Source organism: Grus americana, chromosome 6, assembly GCF_028858705.1.
Source record: "Grus americana isolate bGruAme1 chromosome 6, bGruAme1.mat, whole genome shotgun sequence".
NCBI classification, from domain to species: domain Eukaryota; kingdom Metazoa; phylum Chordata; class Aves; order Gruiformes; family Gruidae; genus Grus; species Grus americana.
In genome coordinates, this window is record NC_072857.1 from 21,595,472 (window position 1) to 21,617,987 (window position 22,516).

Sequence of the window (22,516 nt, forward strand, 5' to 3'; positions counted from 1 at the left end):
GGGACATCTGATGCACTGGATGAAGTTTGTTGCACCCTGGAAATCCTATGTGTATAGGCCACTCCATGATAGGAAGCATTTATTGTAGCAGCCTTTGCACCTATTTCTTGGCTAATATCTGCTTTATTTAGTATATTTCAGTCTGTAAGAACTTTCTGATGACAACAGTGGCAAGAAACAGCAGGCTGTTCAAAGGCAGGCAGAGAGATCTCTGGAAAAATTATTTCACCAAATGATCTACTGCCAGGAGAAATTATAATTTAAATATACTCAGCATCTAGTTAATTTGCCTGCTGTTTTACACCAACGTAAAAGTAAAACGAATTACGTTCTTGTTAATGGACTTGCTTAAAACAGATTGGGTCAAAATACAGATATTTATACACCACAGTCCACCCAGAATATATCTCAGGTTTTATTTTATTGCAATTTTTCAAGGAACTTTTAAAAGGAAGTATTCCCTGAGACGCAAATATTCATTTCCTTTGATACAGAGATTTTTTTTTTCCCCCCCTCTATTTTTGTTCTCTTAAAAGAAAAAGGAGTGAATAGATTTTTGGAACAAAAGAAAACTGGGCAGTAGTTTTGTCACAACAGAGGAGGAGTGGAATGGAAGATATAGCAAAGCATAAAAAGCGTAACAATGAGCCTCCTAGAAATCTCGGTGTCTCATTCAAACCCATACTAGTCATAGAAGCAAAGTTCAGGATGATTCCAATGGGAGTTATGTCTGCATAAAGATAATGAGACTAGAAATGTCTTTGAGTAAGAAATAGCCCAACTTTTAGATAATGATCTGATGCCAGAGCTTTTAAGAGTAAAATGAGGCATTTTCTTTTCAAGTTTTAAAATAATTCTAAATGAAAACTTTATCTGTCAACTTAAGCAATATTCTGTTTATGTTATCTTGAAGACTTGTTATCAAGAAACCAAACAAAAGACACTTTTGGTCAGTATTTCCTTGATTTCACATTTTTAAACATAGATCTTAGCAATCTACATTCAAATTTCCAAGTTTTATTGATATCCCTTTTTGAAAAGTGGAGGAAAAATGATTCCCAGAAAGATAACTTTTCCAAGAGAAATGTAAAATGAGTGATGAGGAGACTTTCATTCTCATTCCAACAACCCTGATCCTCCTTGAATGCTGCCTGAGCAATACATAGTGGCAAGGAGCCCATATTAGAAGTCTTCCATTTTAGGCATCTGGATATAGCATAAAAAAATCTGTATTCCTCAATTCAATTTGGAAAAATACTAATAGCAATTCAAAGTAATTGAGCATATTACGTAAAATGCAGAAAAAGAATTCTGCATTCATAATTACCCATAAAGAACACGCTCTTCTGATGGCATCAGAGGTTGAAGGAGACAATGATCCCTGATGATGTGGTTATGAGGAGGCTGGAGAATGCTAGAAAAGTTATGCAAACACACTGACTAGTTCACAGCAGAAGTCAACTTCAGCTTGTACTGTGTCCATGGGTTTTCAAACCTGCTATGCAAAAACCCTGTGTGGGAAGCAAGTGCAGATATGTCCAAATAATTGCCTGGAATTTACACTCTTACGTTAGGCTTCAACATGTCTATGTAAGTTTTGAGAATTTTGTCCAGAGTAACTTAGCTAAAATATAAGCTTTCCATATTTTTAGTATTTAGCATGGTTATTACTGAAAACAAATAAGCAAAATAAAATAGCTTTTATAGGCTGGGGTTTTTCTGATTTATTTTTCAAGCAAATGGAAACAAATGTTAATTCAAAGCTCAGACAAACTGGTCCCTCCAACTATGCTAGAGAAATTTGAAAGGGAAACTTTTTGTATAAAAGAGAAGGGCAAGAACCCTGGCTGTGTGACTGACAATATGATCAGGGCTTCTACTTTGCATAACATGTGCCAGCATCATCAGCATTAGATCACCCATGCAGGTGATTTTCTGACAGACAAATAGTATTGTCATGAGCATGTGCATTAGGCAGCTGCTGGGTATGTTTCCTTTGATAACTTCAGTAGCATCTTTATCTCAAATCTTAATTTTAAAATCTGGAGCTGTCATTTGTCAGAGGGGTGTTTAGGCTTCCTTCAAAACCATTACACTTTTAATGCTAACCTGCTGTTGCTAAGAAGCGTTTCCACTGAATGTTTTATTCAACAAGACTTAAGAGATAGTTTTGTCAGATGAGCTTCCCGTCATCTTTTATTACACTAGATCTTTTGATATTTGAGCAGAAAAGGTAGAAATAAGGATGAAGGTCAGTGAAATGGGAGCAATATAAAACTTTTCTTTCACTATTCCTGTTTTCATATTGTCCATCAAAACTACAATTTGAAATGTCAGATAACATGAATCTCATTTTTATTTTAATTCGCTTAACTATATGATACGATAATAATTTAATGGCTATACAGCAGATTTATCATGAGGAACAGGGATTGAAGTCTGAAAATTCTAGATTAGTGTTCTTTATACAGGGAATTCAGTGCTAATTATGTAGTTTATATGATCTGGTATTTTCAAAGGAATGTCCTTATATATTAGAAGACAAAAGCAAATATTTAAAGGTTTGGAGCTCAGATGAGCATCTTAATGTCCAAGACTGCAATAATGAGCTGCAAATCTCAAGTGAACAGGCACTCTTTCTCCAGCTATTCAGGGTTTACATTTCTAATCATGATAAGAAATCAAAAATAAGATATATTTAAGTATTTTAAAGCTTTTAAAATGCTTAATTTTAAAAACTAAAACAACATTTTCACATGTAAACACATTCAAATCTAAATTAATATGACTTTTGGGGTTCCAGTCATATCAAAATTCTGATCACTAATTTTCCCACCACTTTAAGCAATATCCTCATTAAAGGAGATGCAGATCTTTAGCTAAAACCTGAAAATATGAAAGTTGCATTGATCAACAACTATTGCATCTAATCAGCTGTTATATTGGACTATACACATTTACTCTTACATACATCTCAGCATCTCCACTACTCACACCATCCATCTTAAAGTGTTGCTTCATCAGAAACAGATTATTTCTTTTCCCACTGCAGACTAGTTGTAGCAGTTGACATATAGGAGCTGAATGTGCAGTGGCTGTTGCAGCTTAGTTGTCATTTAGGAGAATCTGAGAGTTCCTTTGTCTTGACTACTGTAGGTTCATTTCTGTGCTGTCTGTAAAGCATAACAGGTAATGGAACACAAAACAGAGTGGACTTGTATGCGAGAGCATCAGAGGTCCATCATCAGGATTTTAAAAATTTTGTTTGGTTCATAGTCTGCTTGGGTTTTATACCGTTGTTTTTCTAATGCAGAGTAAAGACTCTAAAGGCCTTATTTATTTTGAAAATAATGGTGTTTATTTTAAAATGCTTGAGAGCATGAAAACCTTGATCCGGGCACAGCCCAGTTCCATACTGCCATTTGTTGTTAAGTTTAGCTCCTACCACAGTGCCAACAAAAGAAGAATGCAGCATCTTGCTTCTAAAAAAAGCGTTATAGAAGTGATAAGCAGATATGCTGGACATGGATAAGGCTTAGGGTGGTGATGGGACAGAGGTGATCGCGAGAATTTTGAAAGTAGCAACAGAAATGATCGCACAATCATTTGCGAGTTGAAAAGCGCTGGTCCTCTGAGTTAGCCACTGCTTCTTTCATTATTTACTAGATACGATACAGTATACAGGGAATATAAAATTCCCATCTGGTATTTAAAATCCCACAAGCCTGACTGGCTCTTTAAATGTTACATTATGTTAAAATAGGAAAAGCCAGATGTTACATTTATAAAGTCAATGTGCTGCATCTTCTTAAAATCCAAGTGCTGCTACTGTTAAATCTAGTCTGTCAGCATTGAACAATTAATCAGTTGAACAGCATAACCTTTAGCAGAGAAATAAAGCATTACGCATTGAGAGATACAAACAGGCATGCATTGCCCAGGCCAATTACAGGCACGGGAGACAGAAAACCGGGCATCAGCAGGACTTTCAAATGACCTCAGTAAATTAGCCTTTCCTCAGAACACATACCGGATTTCTCACGTCTGGAGTCTATGGCCACACAGTTGCTGCTAGTCAGATGCTGCTGTATATCCCTGGTAGGAAGCTTCAGATGTTCAGTAGTTAACTGTTGCCATGAGGCAACACAGGGGTCAGAGTAAAGAGCTCTATTTCTTAAGGACTGTATCTAACATCTCAGTCTAGGCTTTATTCAAAATACTTTAAAAAAAAATAAATATCATAATAGGCCTGAAAACATACTAGAAGCATACCATAGAGCCATTACGGAAGTATCTAGTACTATTTTGGGTGCCCTTCAAGAAGAGACTAAGCAATGAAAAGCTTGCAAACATCACAAGACCCATCCCACTAGAGAAGAAACGGAGATGACAGTAATGACAGTAGCATAAGAAGAAGCTTGAGACTAATTTATAGATTTAAATGTCAAAACTGTAACTGGAAACTAAATCCGTATGTGCACATGATCTTGGAGCAGACATAAGTATGAGCAGCAGAACAGAAGAATCTCTCCTCAAGTAACCTCTGACAACACTGGTTGTGTAAACGCTATTTACACTGGGAGGCACAGGCAGACTGCAATTACCCTCACAGAAGCAAGAGAAAAGACAGCCATAGTGTTGGCCAAAACCCCTTTCATTAGCCACTGAGAAAGCACTGCACTCCAAGATGCATGCAAGTTGTGGGTCCTTCTAGCAGAATTCAGCAATAGATATCTGGGCTAGGTTTGCTCCCTTGAAGGTCTTGTCTTACACAGTGGGATACAAACAACTGTACTGTTCAGGCAAACCCTCAGGCAAAGTATTTGCTATAACATTCAATAGAAGATGCATCTGTTCAGGGCAGAAGAAGAAAACTCCAGATGACATTATCAGGCATCTGCTGTAAACCAAAGAACTCCTCCCAAATATGGTACCTATAATTAAATGCCCCATTTAGACAGGATGCAGAGCAGCAAAATGAGCTGCATGCTCAGTTTTAGCTGGCTGAGAGTACTTCTGCAATTATCTTGTTCTTGCTCATCAAGTCATTAAATTGCTTAATATCCAGTGGACATCAAGAAAAAGTTTCTATCACACAGGAGAAAGTGCATTATTAGGCTGCATACAATCACAATTAATATAAACACCTCATGAGCCACCTCTTCTACCACTCATTGCCCTTGAAAGTTTGGGATTGTTTCAGACCATGAAAAAAACACTGAAAAAGTTTAACTTACATGTGTGTGTGCCCTACCACTTCTAAAAGTGAGACACAGAACTGGAAAATTTTATTTCATGAAGCATACCAAAATCTAATGCTATCTGCATTCACATTCATGCTACTCTAAACCGGTAGCAACTAAAATCATTATTGACTTCTGAAATCTTAGCACAATTATTGTGCTACAACAGCTTCCATCATTATTTAAATACTTCATCCACCATTGAGATCAAGCACACCACCATTCATGGGGAGCTTTAAAGATACCAATCCAGAATAGCTTTTCATGACCAGTTTGGCAGTAATGGACAAGTTATAGTAAGAAAGAATAGGGAGGAAAGAATTGCAATGACACACCCGAAACAAATGGTGCCATTTCCAATATCTTCAGTCTAACGAGACAGACCAACACATTCTGTGAAGCAGATGCAAGCTGCAGTAGTCTATTACACAGCAGGTAATAGTAAAAGGTGTAGTTTATTCTGGAATAAGAATTGTTCAAGTCCAATTAGAAAAGCGATAGTGCTGGGGATAAGGATAGAAAGAAGCTGTTTTCTGTAAATCCTCTGTTTGATCTGATCACACAACAGCAGTTTTAAGATACAAAATGAAGTGATTCTTATCTTTTCCAGAATAGTTTTGATGAAAATGCTTTCATCTAGATGAGTTGAGCTCTAAATTAGTGTTAGACTAACACAAGACATGCAAATCACTCTGAAGTCTTCACTAAAACCCTAATATCTGTAAATGACACTAGCTCTGTCCTTCACTATGATAATTTCAGAGAAAGCACCAAGTATTTAAAGGCAATTCTAGGATGCACTGGATCAGAATATTCTGTCTACAGACAGATAAAGTTCACAGGGTTTTACGTTTCTGCCAGCTGAAAACAGTGAAAAGTAGCGACCTGTGTGGTTCACCTCTAGTTCGCCAATAGCTACCAAATCCATGGACTCTCCTGGTTTTTTAGTAGAAAGTTACAGAACCTGGTTCCCAGGCCTTAACACAGGTCTGCTGGGATGCTGCCCCAGAGCCAACACGAGAGGCAAACCTGGCAGGCGCTGGCTCTGAAAGAGACCTCCCCACACATGGGTTTTGTGCTCGCCAGCACTGCTGGCTGCGTGGAGGGCATGCTCAGGCCAGCCTGTAAAGCACTCCGGGTCTCTGGTCTCCCTCTTTTTCAGACTGAATGAGGATTAGATGAGTGAGAATACCATGCATAAAGCATCGGTTAAGCCCTGGAAAAAACCTTTACCATAGTGTTGTAGCACCAAGATTCACCACTGCTTTCGTAAAGATCTTATCCTGCTTTGTAGCTTATCAGATGAGAGGAGATAAGCGAGCACTGCAAACAGGAACAAGATAGTGCCAAGCATTCACAGCTCCCATTAAGTTCAATTGTATTAACACTGCTGAACTTTGTATAAACCTTTTAACAATAGTAGCTGTGCTAATCAGTGGTATTTTTCCTAGGTAGAAAGAAATGATTGAAATAACACACTACAGTAGGCTGTTGCAGTCTTGTGATCCTGACAAAATTGTATTGAAACAAAGAGTCATAGTCCTGAAATTTCTTTCATTCCCTGGCATTTAATCTCAAATGTCAATAGTAAAGCTATAACAAAATGAGTTTAAAAGGCTATGCGGGCACTCCAGATCAACTGCCAAACGAAGAAAGGCAGAATTGAAACGTCCTGCCATATTCCTTTTCTGCATGTAGCAGGTAAAGTTACTGCTAAACAACATCTAAAAAATACTGCAAAAGTAACTTTACTTCTCTCAGCAGGTTTTCAGAAACTCAGAGGAGATCAACCAACAGAGATGATTTAATTGTTTTGGTACCTATTTTTCTGACTGGTTTCTTATGAGGACTGTAAAATGCATAATCCATCCTAACAGAAGATTGCCCACTCCCTCAGAAGGGCAGTTTTTAAATGGCAGATGCCTAGGGGCACTGTTATTTCATAGGGGCCTAATTTATGGACAGCATTCGAGGCTACAGATGTCAGCTGTATAAAGACAGCTCTCTACAGTCTCTTTCTCCCTCCAGAACTTGAGATGCTGGAGCATGCTGAAATTTAAGACCCTCTTCAGTGTCTCTAGAGGTGTACACAGAGAGAGGTAGATACCTTAGAATACGTAATCTTGTGCTGCAGTCTCTGGCTTTGTGATACAAAGCAAACTTTTTTGTCTTCCACTTTATTTTATCTACAAGGGTGGTTGACAAATGACCTACCTCTCAGTTCAATATATCTACTTTTAGAAACTTGCAGTTTTGTTCTTGTCACTGCTGGTTTCATCATTCCTTAAATTAAAAGATGATATGTCTAAACTTTTAGTTACTTGACCAAGGCAACTGAGAAACCATTTTTCATGTATGATACCGTCTGATGGCTTTTCTTCCATATGTGCCAGATGTAGCTATAATTTACAGGTTGTTTCCTGCCAGCCAGGATAGTAATCTGCTATTGCCTGAGACAGAAAATCCTTTTGGTGGTCCAAATATGGCATATAGGGCACCTAAAGGGTGTTTGTAGATTTTGTCTGTTGTCATATCACTAAGATGCTGAAAATCTCATATACACTCCTTCTGGAGTGCCTTGGCTAAATTAGCATGCCTACTCTTGTTTAGCTTGTCAGATTGCTCTTAAAAACAGCTCTTGTTTTTTGGAGGATTTTTGCTGTTTTATAGCTCATGGCAAAGCAATCATCTTACATGTGTTTTTCATACAAGCTGTCATTCTGAAGTATTTAAAAAAATATAATACTGAATATCTTGCTCTCTCCTGCTGCATGGCAGAGACCATTCGTAGTAGTTTATTAAAAAGGCAGCGTATCACCATATTAAAATTGCTTTTATTATCATAAATGTCAGTGCACTAATTTTAAGTCACCACCACTTTGGCTATCTTGGAGTGCTGTGAGATTGAATGAACACAGTCCCTATAACAAACAGTGTTTATGACAAATAAAGATGTTTAAGCTGAAAGATGACAGAGATTATTGACTTCCCCCAACTGTTTTTGTTTCTAAACCTCTCTATATTGGAAGCTTTCTAGATTACAGTGACTAAATTCACTCCATGTGACTCTCAAGGGGTAACTTTTTTTCTAGATGTATTTAACCACTCTCAAACACCCAAGAGCCAGAAGGCAGATCATTCTGCCATTCTGTTACTGAGTGAAGGTGCAATTCATATTGGGTTTATTTTGAAGACGATTGTCAGCAGGAGGAAGACTCAGATATCAATCCAGTGAAAAACTACACATTCTTTAGTTGTAAAACTACCCGGTCACATTTTTATCTCTGTTTATTATTATAACTTCAATCAGTTACAAAAAGTTATTTTTAAAAGTTTCCTGAGAAATCCCAAACTCAAAATGTGTTTCAAAAGCTAATAAATGACTTAATCACAAGCATGGTAGTAAATAATTTGTGAGACCAAATACTTCTTGCTTTTACTTTAGATGTACTATAGAGACATTTGTATTACAGACAAACCCAAAGCATTATTATTTTTAGCTAACCTGAGGGATTTTGTGACTTAGGTTTGAAGTACAGAAGAAAAAAGGATCAGCTACGTATTGGCTCTTACGATCCTAACAGTGGACACATTAACCAACATTTGGAGTGAAAACATACCAAATTTCACCACTCTCAAAACATTTGGATGAAACTTGTTAATAGGTTTGGCCTGATGACAGAGGTTTAACCCTACACACAAGAAGCATAGAAACCTGATGAGTGATTGATATGCTACCTTCAAAACTGCAGCTTGGGATTGCATTTTACCACAATATTATACAACCCTTGGCAAGCAACAAGCAGTCTATCCCTCATTACACCATCTGGAGAAAAAAAAAAAAACAAACCAGCAGCAAAAAAGCCCTGACATACACATTCTGTTTTGGCAAAGGCACATGTAGGAGAACAGCCTACCTGAGCCAAGAGCTGTCTTCAGCTTCTAAAAAGAATCTGGCTGATTCAGAGGCTTGTGACAACCCCTCACTATGTTTTCATTTTACGTCAAAATCAGAAAGTCACATCAATCTCAAATAGGAGCACATTCTCAAATACTATACTATTCGTGCCCTTTAAAGCTCCTATATGCATGAACGAGTTTCCTGTTAAAATCCAATTAAGTTTCCAGTTTAAGTTCAAAGTGATCTCGAGAGAGTCAAAGGATACAAAGAATCATTAGGTATTGTGAAAACAAATGAAAAAAAAAATGAAAAAAGGGAGAGTTATTTTTTTACTTCTCAAGAAGTGCTTGAATTGATTTCCAAAACATTCCAGTAACCACTGAAATTTAAACCTAAATATTTAATAGGCAAGCAAAGGCTTTTTGGTTTATTACTTGTTTGCAGTTGATCCAAGAGGAAGAAAGAAGCTGTTTGCTTGGTCTTATTCTTGTACAAGGAAACCTTGGGGCTACTGCTACAGTCCCCAGAGGAACAAGGAGAGCGCCTCAGCTCTCTGATGATCACTTAAGGCAGGAGCGTGGCCATGAAAACAGGTCTGCCCCATTTTGTCCCACCCTCTCACTTCAGGCTGATGATGCCCTTCAGCTGTGCTGATCCAGCCTTTTGTGTGACCACGAAGCAAATCTGACTGGGGAACTGATGTGACTAAAAATAATTATCAAGTATTAAAGAACGCATGGATATTTTTGTGGCAGTGCCGACTTACACACACACTGCGACTCTCATTTTGCCAGTGCAGATGCAAAGAAATGTTTTCCATCTTGGTCTCATGTAGAATTTCCTATCTCCTGAAGCACCCAAAGACAAGGCACAACCAGCCAAGGAGGGGTAAAGCGATCCCCTTCCTCCTGCTCTCTGTGCCCACAGGCAGGGACCGTTAATGCCCCTCAGCCACTAAGGGGTTCTTGATTGCAGGGAGGGCTGTGCCCTGGCCAGGAGCCCCCGAGGACGGGCAGCCTTGGCCCTGCCATACACCCAGCAGCACCCACCACCGCTCCCCCATCTTCTGCGCATGCGGCAAAGGTTGAGAGGGAGGGGAGATAATCAGAAATAGGGGGTAGGAAAAAGTAAAAACAATAATCTGACATAAATCATCTCAAAAACTTCCTATGTGAAGTTTAATTGATCCAGCCAGCGGACAGGGGGAGGAATTGAAATGGAGTTCTTTTCCCCAGTTTGTGCATATTTTTCACAGAATGAATTAATGCCTCACTGAAAAGGTGATTTGCAGTTGGCATTTCAGGCAGCCTTGCTGCCTGGCTCTGGAATTATTCCCATTGTTGTTCACACAAAGGGAAAATAAACTCAACCACTTGGCTTCCTTTTCCCTGAAATATATGTCTAAGATCACAGCTTAGAAAGGAAACTAAATGGCAGATGGCAGCATCTTTGCTAACTACGTGCACTCTGAGCTATACAGACTGCAAATTAATTTGTTCAAAGAAAAGGACAGAGAAAGTGTGCGCTTTTCTTAAGAATATGAAAGGATAATAAAGCACTGAAGTTCTCTTTAAAAGTACTGGGCAGCTTTTAGTTACATTGTTACCACGTAGCCAAAAGAAACTATCAAAAAATTATTTGTATCCCTTTGCTAAGGAGCATTATTCTTCATTGCATCAGTAGCAAGAAAAGCTTTAGAGAATAATTTGAAATTTTATGCATTTAGATTGTTTGTCTTCTGCTCACCTGGAGCCACAGAGTACAGGGAGGCTTCACCCCGCACACCCCAGGCAGGACTGCCTGTCCTCCTCTGTGTACCCAGCAGGGTTTAGCCAGACAGCCCCTGCCTCTCCAGCAGCTCCACCCTGCTTTGAATGAGAGTGCCAGGAAATCAATTATTTTTTTCTCCCAAGCAGCAGGACAAAGTGTTACTGATGTTTGCATCAACCCTCATGTTTCCTGGCTTTTTCTGTATGAGGAGAGTGAGTCAGAGCACACCTTCTTCCTCCCTAGATATAAAGCGCCAGAGGAGACGCTAGCTGTATCATCTAACGGACTCCCACGTCAAGCATTTGGTCACACAGCAAAGCAGCGTTCCTCCCATGGCCTGTGTGATCCCACAACAGTTGGCCCAACAGCTGCTTTGCTGCATTTCATATCATTTTTGCTTCATGCTGCCTTTGATATCAGAATAGCTGGGAAATAAATGGAACCACAGACTACTTTAAAAATCTCTTTTGTTCAAGAGATGTCTCAGATTAAAATAATGCTAAAAGGAGACTGCCGAAAGCCAGAGAAGGCTTTAGGAATTTGAGGGAGACCTGCACAGAGTTTAAACATGCTCAGGAGAATCACTGTTGTTTCCAGCCATGCTACGAGCCAAACACCTTCCTCCAGAGAAGGTCTGAGTTCATGTTATTTATATAGCAATCTCTTCTGATTCTACTCAAAGACTAAGCATTCCCAAAGTTTGGAAAATGATCAAAAGTGGGGGGATGATCTTATGTTGTTTCTATTAAAAAAAAAAAAAAAAAAAAAAAAGAGTGTCCCAGAAGAATGTCTCTCTGTGAAATGGCTCTATTTAATTCTTATAACCCTGAGGCATATATCAAGATTTGGACCCTTAACTTGCTTGGCAGATTTTATTACCTGCCTCCTTGGGGTATACAGCTGCTCAGTGAGCCTATGTTTATAAAGGTCTTGAAGGTCCACAGATGGAGAGCTGAGAGAAGCAATCTGTATTTTTACACTGTATGTTCATATACCCTCTTTCTCCTTAAGGCTTGGCCTTGAATACACAGATAACTAAGGTATGATATGATTCCCCTTGGGCACAGCGACAAAACATATTTACTGTTTATTGCTTCACAAAGTTGATTTCTATCAGTAGTGCATTATATTGCTATCCAAGCAGAAGCCAACACATCCCAAAGAAAAGTGGGTGATAAAAAGAATTTTCTCGAGCTGCATCAGGATCAAGGCAGACAGCCATCCCCAGTGCCAGCAATGCTAACAGCGCAACACACCAGAGCAGAGCAACAGAAAGCAATGCTGTGTACAAGTTGCTGCATAATCTCTTCTCTGGAGCAGCACTGTAATCACAGGTTTTACCCATGCCACAGCAAAGTCTCAGTCAAGCTGGGAGGAGAAGGAAGACTGCTCTCCCTGCTTTTCAACTCCGAATACGCTTGAGGCCATCCTTTACATAACACTACTTTGCCTATGTTTTGAGAAATCCTTCAATATAGACAATGAGTCTACATTTGCACCTACATCAACCCACTAGGGACAACACAATTACAGGTGGAGAAGCCAACTGGAGAGTTTCCAATTATTCTGAGAAGTTGCAATCGCAAAGGTTACGCTTCTCTAGTCACAATAGGAAAAAGAGAAAGCAAAATGTGCTGGCAGCATAATGAGCCCACAGAAATGGGCCCTGTTATGTTTAGGGACAAACAAACACACATGCACACACATTAGAAGTTTGCTTAACTATCTTCCTAGTCACCAGTCACTGCAAATACCCCTAATTAGGAAGGTTCACAGACAAAAGATGTAAGAAATCAGAGTCAGTATTCCTGACTACTCACACAGTTCTTCAGGGTTTGAAATTTATGCTCCCTGGTGAAAACTTTTAAAGTACGCATGAAGGACATCTCTAATGACATAAGTGATAAAAGTGAGTTGAAACAGGAATTCAGATTTACTCTTTACCAGAATGCAGTTCTTCCTGCAGCTTTATTAGCTACCCGAGATTATCAGCCATACTCTGCCCAGCTGGGAGATAAGAGTTATTAACTGAGAAATTCTCACAAACTGTTCATCAATAACAGTTTGTGAGAAAACTTCCTCATTTTTTGCCTACAACAACTCTCATAGGGCTCAAGTTAAACTCTGATCTGAGCATAAATAGAAAAGCTGTTAACTGGCTGCTTTCTCCAGAGACACCCAGGTTTCTTTCACTGAGACGAATAGACAACATTCACAATTTTCATAAAGGGAATAAAGTGGAAAAATAAAGAAACATTCTTTTGGAGAAGAGGGTGGACTAAGTAAGGCATAGCTGGTAACCCAGAATGGGTTTACAGTTTAGTCAAGGAGGCAGCGACCCATTTATGATCCCAAACAATATTTTTCAAACTTGTGTCTCAGCTGAGGACACAATTTGCTGCACTTTTGAAATATCATAGAAGAATGAGGACGAATTTACTCCTGTGGATTCACAAGGATATATATTTACAAATTTATTACAGCATACACTCCTTTATTTGATTCATGAAAAAAACTCCAGTTACGCTGAGCCCATTTTTAAATCCTTGCCACAAGAGATATGGCCTCTTCAGTTGAGTGTATGTTCTATGAATGTGTAACGTTGTGCAATGGTCCTTTCAACAGCAAGCTTCAGAAAACTAAATGCTGACAAATTGTCTGGGGTCATGTCTGTGAAACGCTCCATATATGCTAGTTGAAAGAGCCTGACACTACCTTGCTCTCAAACGTTAAGAGCTTTGCAAAAAATGCCCTCTTCTGCAGCTGAAATTTTTTCTTGTTCAATCCCCAGTTAAAGTAGGTTTTCATTTAAGCTTGAGCAAAACCCCATCTACCATTTAGTTATGACAAAGCGAAGAGAAACACGTTTCCAGTCTTCGTTGTCAAGGCAATCATATATCACTACCAGCCAGAAGTACCGTGCCTCAGCTGGCCTAAGCTGCGCTCAGGTCAGTGGGCCAGTGAGCACGCGTACCAGCTGCTGGCCACACCAGCTCCTTAGCGGGAAAGCACCACTCCACGCATTTAAGGTAAACAGCCAAGCCAAGAAAATGTCATTCCAGCTCCTTTCAGTGCAAAGAGGAGGCAAATCCCACTTTTCCAAGAGGACTATCGCTTCTCTGTAAAGTAACTTGTTCGGAAAGCCCAGCCAGCGCTGCAGGCGCTCAGTGCCACAGCTGGAGAGGCGTGGGGGAGCACCCCAGGAACACCTACCAGGGAGGCGAGGGGGCACAGCCGGCTGCAGGCAGCCACCACCTGGCTGTGTCAGAGCTGCAGTTAGTTGTCTCTGCTGGATTTAAGGCGATGCTACCAGATAACCATTCCCAGAATGGCTCCTGTAAACTGGGCAATCTCAGTCATGACTAAACAGTTACCAAAGAAAAAAAGTGTATGTCTAGGAAATGTTTTTTGCATATTTGAGAATAAGTCATCTGGCTGAAGTATGGGCCATATTTTCCAGGTTGAAGACAAAAGTAATGTGTTTGGGGTTTTTTTTTTATGTTACAGTTCTGTGAGAGGCAGGTGCAATTTTGAAAGCAACAGCTTGTGTTAAATGTATTACAATTACTTCACAAAGGGAAGTGGAAACTTGAAGCTTGGCTTATAAATAGGTCGTGGTCACAAATACTTCACAACATAGCTTCACATTAATTACTGTCATGCAAATATGAAAAAAAACACCAAACACCAATAAAAAACAAAACCACAAAACCCCACCCCCAGAACTGCAACCTGTTCCTGGATGGACAGATCAAGGCTCTAGGACCTCTTCAACATGGGGAATATTTCCAGAGAAAAGGAGGAAAAAAAAAAAAAGCCCATGTAGCCACAGTGTCACAGCATCCAACAATTTCCTTGACATTTGATAATATCTAATGTTTTTTTCTCAAGCACAAAAAGTTGCAGCTATGCTATTATATGATCACCTAAACTCACTGTTTACAAAGTTTTCTAACCTCATTGCTGCGGAAGAAATGAAAAAATAATGTGAATTCTAGCTGGTTTTTAGCCTTTTTTTTTTTTTTTTTAAAAATTGTATCTCCATCATTCACAGGTAAATGATATAACAATTACAATAAATATAGGTACCATACAGCTACACCTGAGATATGCAAGAATCCCACCAGTAACTGTCTATAAGAGCTATGCTCTAAGGTTATAAAAATGTATTTATACATAGCAATAATCTATGTTTCCAGCCTGAAGTGCCTCCAGTTTTGATGAGGTTAAAAGCAAAGTTTCCCAAGCATCATGACAGAGACCTTAATGAGCAGGTTCAAAACTATTTTAGAACTTTTCCCAGTAAATCCAAAAGTTTTAATTGTTTGTGCTTTTCCTCCAAAGCCCCTGATAGCATGTGAATTCTGGGAAGTAGATTCATTATCCAGTTCAATGAGTTATCATCACCACAGACACTGTAAGTGTGATTTCAGGTGTTCTAGTCTTCACGTAATTGTTACTCCTCCTTTTTATGACAAAGATTAATTGAGAATGGCAGTGCTGCTAGGGTAGGCATCTATATGATCAAGGCCACTATCATCTATTCTTGGTGTCATAACCCAGACTACCATTTCACAGGCACCACTGTGAATACAAAGGAAATGAAATAGGAAAATTCAAGAAGGTTAAGGCAAGAACAGCAGTATATTTAATTTCAAATGTTATTACTTGAATGTAATTTAACCTATTGACTCTGATAATAAATTAAATTGTTTCACAAGTAATCAAGATTTTGTTAAAGCATTTCTAAAGGTTTTCCCCTTAAAATTTTTTTAACAACTCAAAGCCTCTGTTTTTGTCCTAAACTTTCATTAGATGCAAAATATTGTAACCAATTTGGCGGTGACATGAGCTGAGGAACCTTGCTGTGAGATTTCACAATAGAGCACAGCACAATAGCAAAAGAAAATAATGGTTGTGGCTATGGTAACCCAAAGTGAAATATGTTATTTGCATCAGTTTATAACCATACTGAGATGCAATTTACATGTTACTGCTGTAACTGGACATGATTGATGTAATCACAAATGACCTATCAAAACATGAAGTCACAAAGTGTTTTTTAAAATTGTTTCAGGAAAGCATTCATGGGAAAAAATGCACAGGTCTGACACTTGACATCTCCTGAGCAACTTTAAAAGAAAAAAAAAGAAAAAATATATTCCTGCTTTATTCTGCTCTTTCAGTTTATGTTCATTTCTTTTCTCTCTCTTTAGTTAGTGCAAAGAATACATGCTTAAAATGCTGCCGACTTTAGTAGCACGCAAGACTCCCATTAACAGCAGCATGTACTGGCTCCTAGTAAATCGCTTGCAACAGCAACATAACAAGACAGAACTGCTGAATGGCATGTCCCAAGTTCTAATATTATTTTGAGTTGAGTAAAATCTAGCTATTAACCATTCTAGATTAATATCTGACAAAGCGTGGCCAGTTTGCTAAAACTTTAGAAATCCATCCATCATACAGAGTCCTCAAGGGTCTGGTCTGCCCTTTCATCTCCTTCCACATGGAGTCAGCTGTGTCCCACTGTTGGAGATGTTGGAAAAGACTAGGCTGTCACAAACATACAATGACTATGACCAAAAGAGTTGTTTTTAAAAAAATGACCAAAACAGTAAGAGGGCTACTGAAAATGTAATGTTGAGTCGTGCCAAACGGGATAAAAAAAAAAACAAACCCAAACCAAAACCAAATAACAAACCCCCACATTTTCATTTCCTATGAATACCAGATTTTAGGAAATCAAACTTTTTTTCTGGTTAGCAAACCAACTGTGAATGTTTTGCTCTGATGAAATACCCAAACACAAACAGGCGCAGTGTCCAGTTTAGACAAGTTTGAATCCTGATCTATCACCACTTTTGTCCTACACCAGCACAGGGGATTCTCCAAGGCCAGTTTTATTCAGAGTCAGATTTACCAGGAAGAAAATGCAGCTACAGAAGCCCCACATAGCCACATCTGGTGCAGACCAGGCTCCTAGTCACCTCAAGAGAAGGCAGCTACTCCCCAGTCGTACTGAAGCCGATTGCTATCGCCCGACTCTCTGAGGAGTGATCTGCGAGTACAAAAATCACTGAACACCATGTGGTCCACCTAGCAGCTCTCAAGTCTCTGCTCAGAGAAAACAGGGAAATATTTTCTGCATAGAAAATACTTCCTGAGCTGCAAAACTTGGATGGGAATATATAGCTGCAAAGCTCCTGATATATAAACCAAGCCAGAGAGAAAGGCTGCTCAAACCAACACTGAAATCCCACCTCCGTACATTGCCAACCAAGGAATGGTCCTTCATGCCAAGCTCGTGTTTCCTAACCAGCTTCTTATCCCAGTCCCCTCAGTCATGGTAAGCCTGACATTTGTGTTGATTCAAAGAGTCCTAAATATTTCTTTCAACTGTTTGATCTTCTGCAATTGAAAACTGCACTTTACAGCTTAGTCATGGTGGAAACTGTTTACTTTTCAACTTGCTAATTATTTGAGAAAAAAAATAGGTGCATAATTCATTCTTAAGCATGAGGGGGGGGAAAAAAAACAAAGAAAACATAGTTTGTTTCAAGAACTCAGCAGTTCTTGAAAAAGAACAGAAAATCCTGTTTTTATAGAGACATTCATTGAAAATATATAAAGTGGAGATACAGAAAAGTCATATGCAGATTTGCTTTCATGTAGAGTAATTTTTAACTCTTAAAAGACTCTGCAGTAGCTCTTTAAAGGTTAGAGAAGCTTTGGTAGCATGGGCACATTTACTGAAAATTCTAAAACTTGCATTGTCCCTATATAAGACTTAGAAGCTTTCATAAAATTCCCCAATGCACAGTCATTCTTGCTTTCATTCCTATTAAGAGCAAGTAGTAAAGATTGAAAGAAAAATAATTTATAAATCCCAAATTTGTTTCCAAAGATCAATTCTTCAATTCAGTGATGAAATACAGCATAAACCATCTGCAAATCTGCATTCATTAAAAGAGAACTATTAGTATGAAAGAATCACTTGTGCAAATACTTGCTTTCATACTCAGTGACTGCCTAGGGTAAAGCCCATCATCAATATTTCTGTGAACAAGGAATCATTCTCTATGTACAAATGGCATATCGTAAAACATAGCTTGATTGTCAGAAAATATTTGTCTATGTTGCCTTTGAAGGAAGAGAAGAGAAGCCAGCCCCTTTTAAAGTATGACAGCTGGGACCTCCAAAGTAGAACAACTGATTTTTCTAAAAAAACATGGACCTGAAATGAATGCTGTTACTTTCCTCCCCTCAATCCGAGACTGTGGTTCCTCCATCTATTACAGTCTCTTTCCACATATATTCTAGAAAGGAAGGTCTTCCTTTGCAGCACTGGTTTGGTTTAATGTCCATTACACCCAGGCACAGCAAAAGCATTTAGAATATTTAAGAAACCTTCAAATGAAGTTGCCAAAGAGGAGCTTGCAATCTTTTGTTAAATCGCCTATGCCATCTGTCCAGAATTTCCTCAAGAAATTACTATGAAAACATAGAGCAAAGAACATAACAGCATCCCCAGATTTCTTTGTAGACGTGTTCTTGATGTTCAGGATAATTGTCTTCTCAACAAGACTCTGTAATAATCACAGACTTTTCCTTCAGTAATTGAAGGACTTCATAAACAGCGAAGACATTTCAGTGTCTTGGTCTATATACAGATGAAAGCTATGATCATAGAAAACTCTTACAAAATCTCTCTTCAGGGAAAATGAAAAGCGTGCGCTACATTTACTAAATAATTTAGCAGCTGCATTTCCTTTTTTTTTTTTTTTTCCCAGAAAGAGGAATAGGTACATTTTGGCAGAGATGCATGCTGTTAATTTGACTCAGTCATGCTCTGCCTAACAGGCTCCTAGGTGTCAGGATGAGCAGCTGCGGCCTCCCTTGGCTTCTCACCTGGGGTCATCCCTGGGACTCAGCACCATGACTGCCCCCACTCAGCACCTACATTATGCCTCAGCAGCAGATATGGATTACAACTATGACAATACGCCAGGCTTCAAGAGCTGTGGTTTCTATCATGTGCATCCACTGTGATCTAATTACATTAATGCAACTACACTTACAGAGGATGGGCTTTCTTGAAAGAAAAAGATCGACAACCTCTCAGCAGAGACAGCAACCAGCATTCCAAAATATCAACAAAATATTGCAGTTGGCAAGTAACATTTGCTAAACTCTCTTGATGTCTGCCTGAAAATTGCCCATGAACAGTTAGCAAGATTCTCAAACGCACTCGTTATCTGGAGGATTATTCTTGATATGCAGTCAGCTCATAAAAGGTTTGCTGCGAATACTCACAGTCACCATCAGGTCAATTACTTACAGAAGTTACACAGTACAGCTTCTGTGCTCCGACTGGGTGGCTTCTCAGCCTTGCGCAGTAGGAGCTGGGAATAGTGCAACTAAGCACGCAACTTCAAGTCACAATATGGAAACACAATGCTCAACATTTGCTTTTTATAATCATCTACTCTAGAAAGCTTGAGCCTTTGATTACTAATAGTATGAGAACCAGGTTAGGAAAAGTTAAAACATTATTAAAAACAAGGATCCATGAGCTTAACATTGCTGCTGCCCTGCTAAAAAGCTTTCTTTCACCCCACAGAACAGAGGAATAGAGATAACACTTCCCTTTGTCTGCGCCAATGTCCCCAAATGTGACATACCCTATCCCAACAAATCCAAAGCCGATAAAAGCTTTCTTCTCTCTCTGTGATAACCCAGATCTTGCTGTTAGAGCGTCTTCAAATTTCAACACCAAATTCAAGAACATCATGGCAAAACAAAAAAACAAACAAACAAGATCATCCTTATAGTGACAATATGCTAAATCCAGTATCAGGACTATAAACACAATATATTAATGAATTTGCTACGCATTTTAATATTTAAGGCAGCTTTTCATATATGTATTACAGACTAGGGTAAAAACGTTCTGAAGAACTTCTGGGTAAACTGCTAAAGGAACCACAATAACAGGCAGGTATTGAAGTGCTTTTGGTTGTTACTTAGATGAAAGTAGTGATCTTAGTTCACACACTTTATTCCTTCTCTTTTGCAAAAGAGTAATTCACACAAAAGTTTTAATTAATATGCTCAAATTATAGTCAGTTAAAAGGATTTAATTTCTTGTAATTCACATCTTTGATATACAAGTCCCGCAATATTGCATGGGTGTGGAGTTTAGTTTCAGATCACAACACATAACAAGGAAAAGGTTTGATGTCACAGACTTTGATACTGTGAATAATTTTGCAAAATACCTTCAACACAGAGTAATTCTAGGAAGATCTGAGTTAGGCACTTGTTTAGATCCTTGATGAACTAGCATTGTCTTTAACAACAGAATTTGGCAACATCTAAACTCTCATTTTTCTTTAAAAAAGGCAAAACAAACAAAAAAAATCAACACACACAACAGAAAAAAAGATAAACTTATTTCAAGAGAGAGCAATCCAAGGCCCAATTTAAGAAATATTCATCCTGTACAAAGAGTTATCTGTAGATTTCATAACTGAGCAAAAAACTCCCTACAGTAGTTTGGCATCTTTCTTCAAAACGGTGTGAAGCTTTTGTTGCTTCTAAGCCTTCCAGAGCACACAAGATTGGACATCACAACCATGACATTGCTGGACTGAAAAGCTATTTTATGTAATTTTGCAGTTTGTAAGAAACACTGGTTACAATTTTCCGTTCCCTTAGATATCGGCACAGTATTCATGGTAACTAATGCACCTGCCTTTATTTAAAAAAAAAAAAAAAAAAGATGTGGAAAAATATACACATTTAGAGAATGCAATATGTAGTTTCCTAAAATAATTCATCATATGCAGAGTATTAGAAGTATTTGTGAGACCTTAATTCTGGAGTCCATTAACCACACTGACCTACATAGCTCTCACTCTACATCTCCAATCCATGACTGCTGTATTTCTTTATTAACACAGTCTTCTAGATCTTACACTCTTATGTTTTCATTAGGTTATGGCAATTTGCGCTTGGTGTTTTTCCCCACTGTGGTTTCAGTGGGGATGGTTATCAGAGATTCACAACAAAGCCAGAAAGAAAACCCAACCTACCAGATCAGGGGTGTGTTTTGCCTTTCTCAGAACTGTGTCCCAGTGACCCCAGCGGGTTGTTACAGCAGGACAGAGCTCCAGACATGATAGTAGCATGCGTGCATATTTTTATTACAACTGTATTTATTTACAAGGATGTACATGCGTGCCAAGATCACTGTGTTCTGCAGCCCTGTGGGGCAATTAAAGGACTCAAATATTCTGCCCCCAAACATTTATTGCTACAGCTTGGTGGGAAAAGATTGCAAACCCCAAGTCCTGTGACAAGTAGCAAAGGAGATCACAGTCAACATCTGCCTCATTTAATTGCCTCAGTTATAGGGCAAAACCGATTGAAACTGAAGAAGCTCTGAAACAGGCCACAAATTCACATTTTCCTACTTCATGGAAGGGGAGAGGGGTATGTGGGTTCTGGACATTAAATAGGTAAAAGTGCATCTGATGACTAGCAGGACAGCACTAGCTATAAGAATCTATAAGGATAATATAGTCTGTATATATTTAGCCAACATTCAGATTGGTTTTTTGGTGGTTTTACACCTCGGTGTAGAACAGTGACACATGCTAACAGTCCTCTAACTCTGATAGCTGGCCAGGGCAGGGGGGCTCGCTCTGCACAAACCCTCAGCAACAGGCCACCTGGCAGGGGACCCTGCCACAGGGCTGCCCTCCAGGGCCACACTCTCATCTGCTTTTGGAAAAGAGAAAAAGAGACCATTTAAGGAGCCTCCCCATCCGATGTGAGGGAGGGTCCTTAAAGAGCATTTAAAAGTAATTCAAGCAACATGTCAAAGCAGCAGAGAAACTGAAAGAATGTTTCTAAGACAGGGCTTCCATCTTTTATCTGAATCCATATATGTTTTGTTCTATCCAAAGTAAATAATAAATATTTCAAAGCCTCTAGCGTAAAGCTCATCTGTTGCATGCTTGTACTATCCTTTAGCTCTGAAGCAATATCAAAACCCAGGAATATGGAGCCTACAGGCACTCTCCAGCTACTGGTGTGCCTTGGAGGAATCAGCACTGATCCAGCAAGCTTAATGCAGCTTGTCTCATTTCCATGAAATGATGATAAACAGAACTGGTTCCCAGGCACATGCCAAGAGCAAAGGAAGCTTCAGGGCTGGCACATTCCCCAGATCCAGGGAAGCCTCAAAGCTCCCCAGTGCCAGAGGCAGGACTGGTGCAGCAGCAGGGAAGGGCTGTCGGTGCAGGAACTCCGGCCGGGTAGGAAAGTGCTCTGCACGCCAGCCAGTGAAGTGACACTGTTAATAGGCTGCCATCGTGATTTATCTCACATGGTATAGAAATGATGTAACGCTCATGAGAAGTAAAGACTGGTTTGTGGGGAGAGGAGAAGGAAGCCAACAAGAATAACTGAACTGTGTTAATTTATTTCTAGACTTCTCTGGAGTCTACTCAAGCGCTGAAGTTTACATGGGTAAGACAGCATACGTACGTATCTCTCTCTCTCTCTCCTGTACCTTTACCAGTGAATCCCATTC

The 22,516-nt window shown here is 39.1% G+C and overlaps 1 protein-coding gene across 12 annotated transcripts in view; it reads left to right on the top strand.

The window, feature by feature from the left end:
* The window catches only part of B3GALT1 (beta-1,3-galactosyltransferase 1), a 212,259-nt gene that overhangs the window by 184,365 nt on the left and 5,378 nt on the right, over positions 1–22,516 (top strand). For 8 of the 12 annotated variants that reach the window (XM_054830419.1, XM_054830421.1, XM_054830417.1 and 5 more), the window contains one exon: positions 22,414–22,466. The gene's annotated coding sequence lies outside the window, so the exon portion shown is untranslated. Of the gene's footprint in view, positions 1–15,258; positions 15,332–16,747; positions 17,264–22,413; positions 22,467–22,516 lie in introns of those variants that run through there. The other 4 variants (XM_054830420.1, XM_054830428.1, XM_054830429.1 and 1 more) reach the window with 4 other exon arrangements.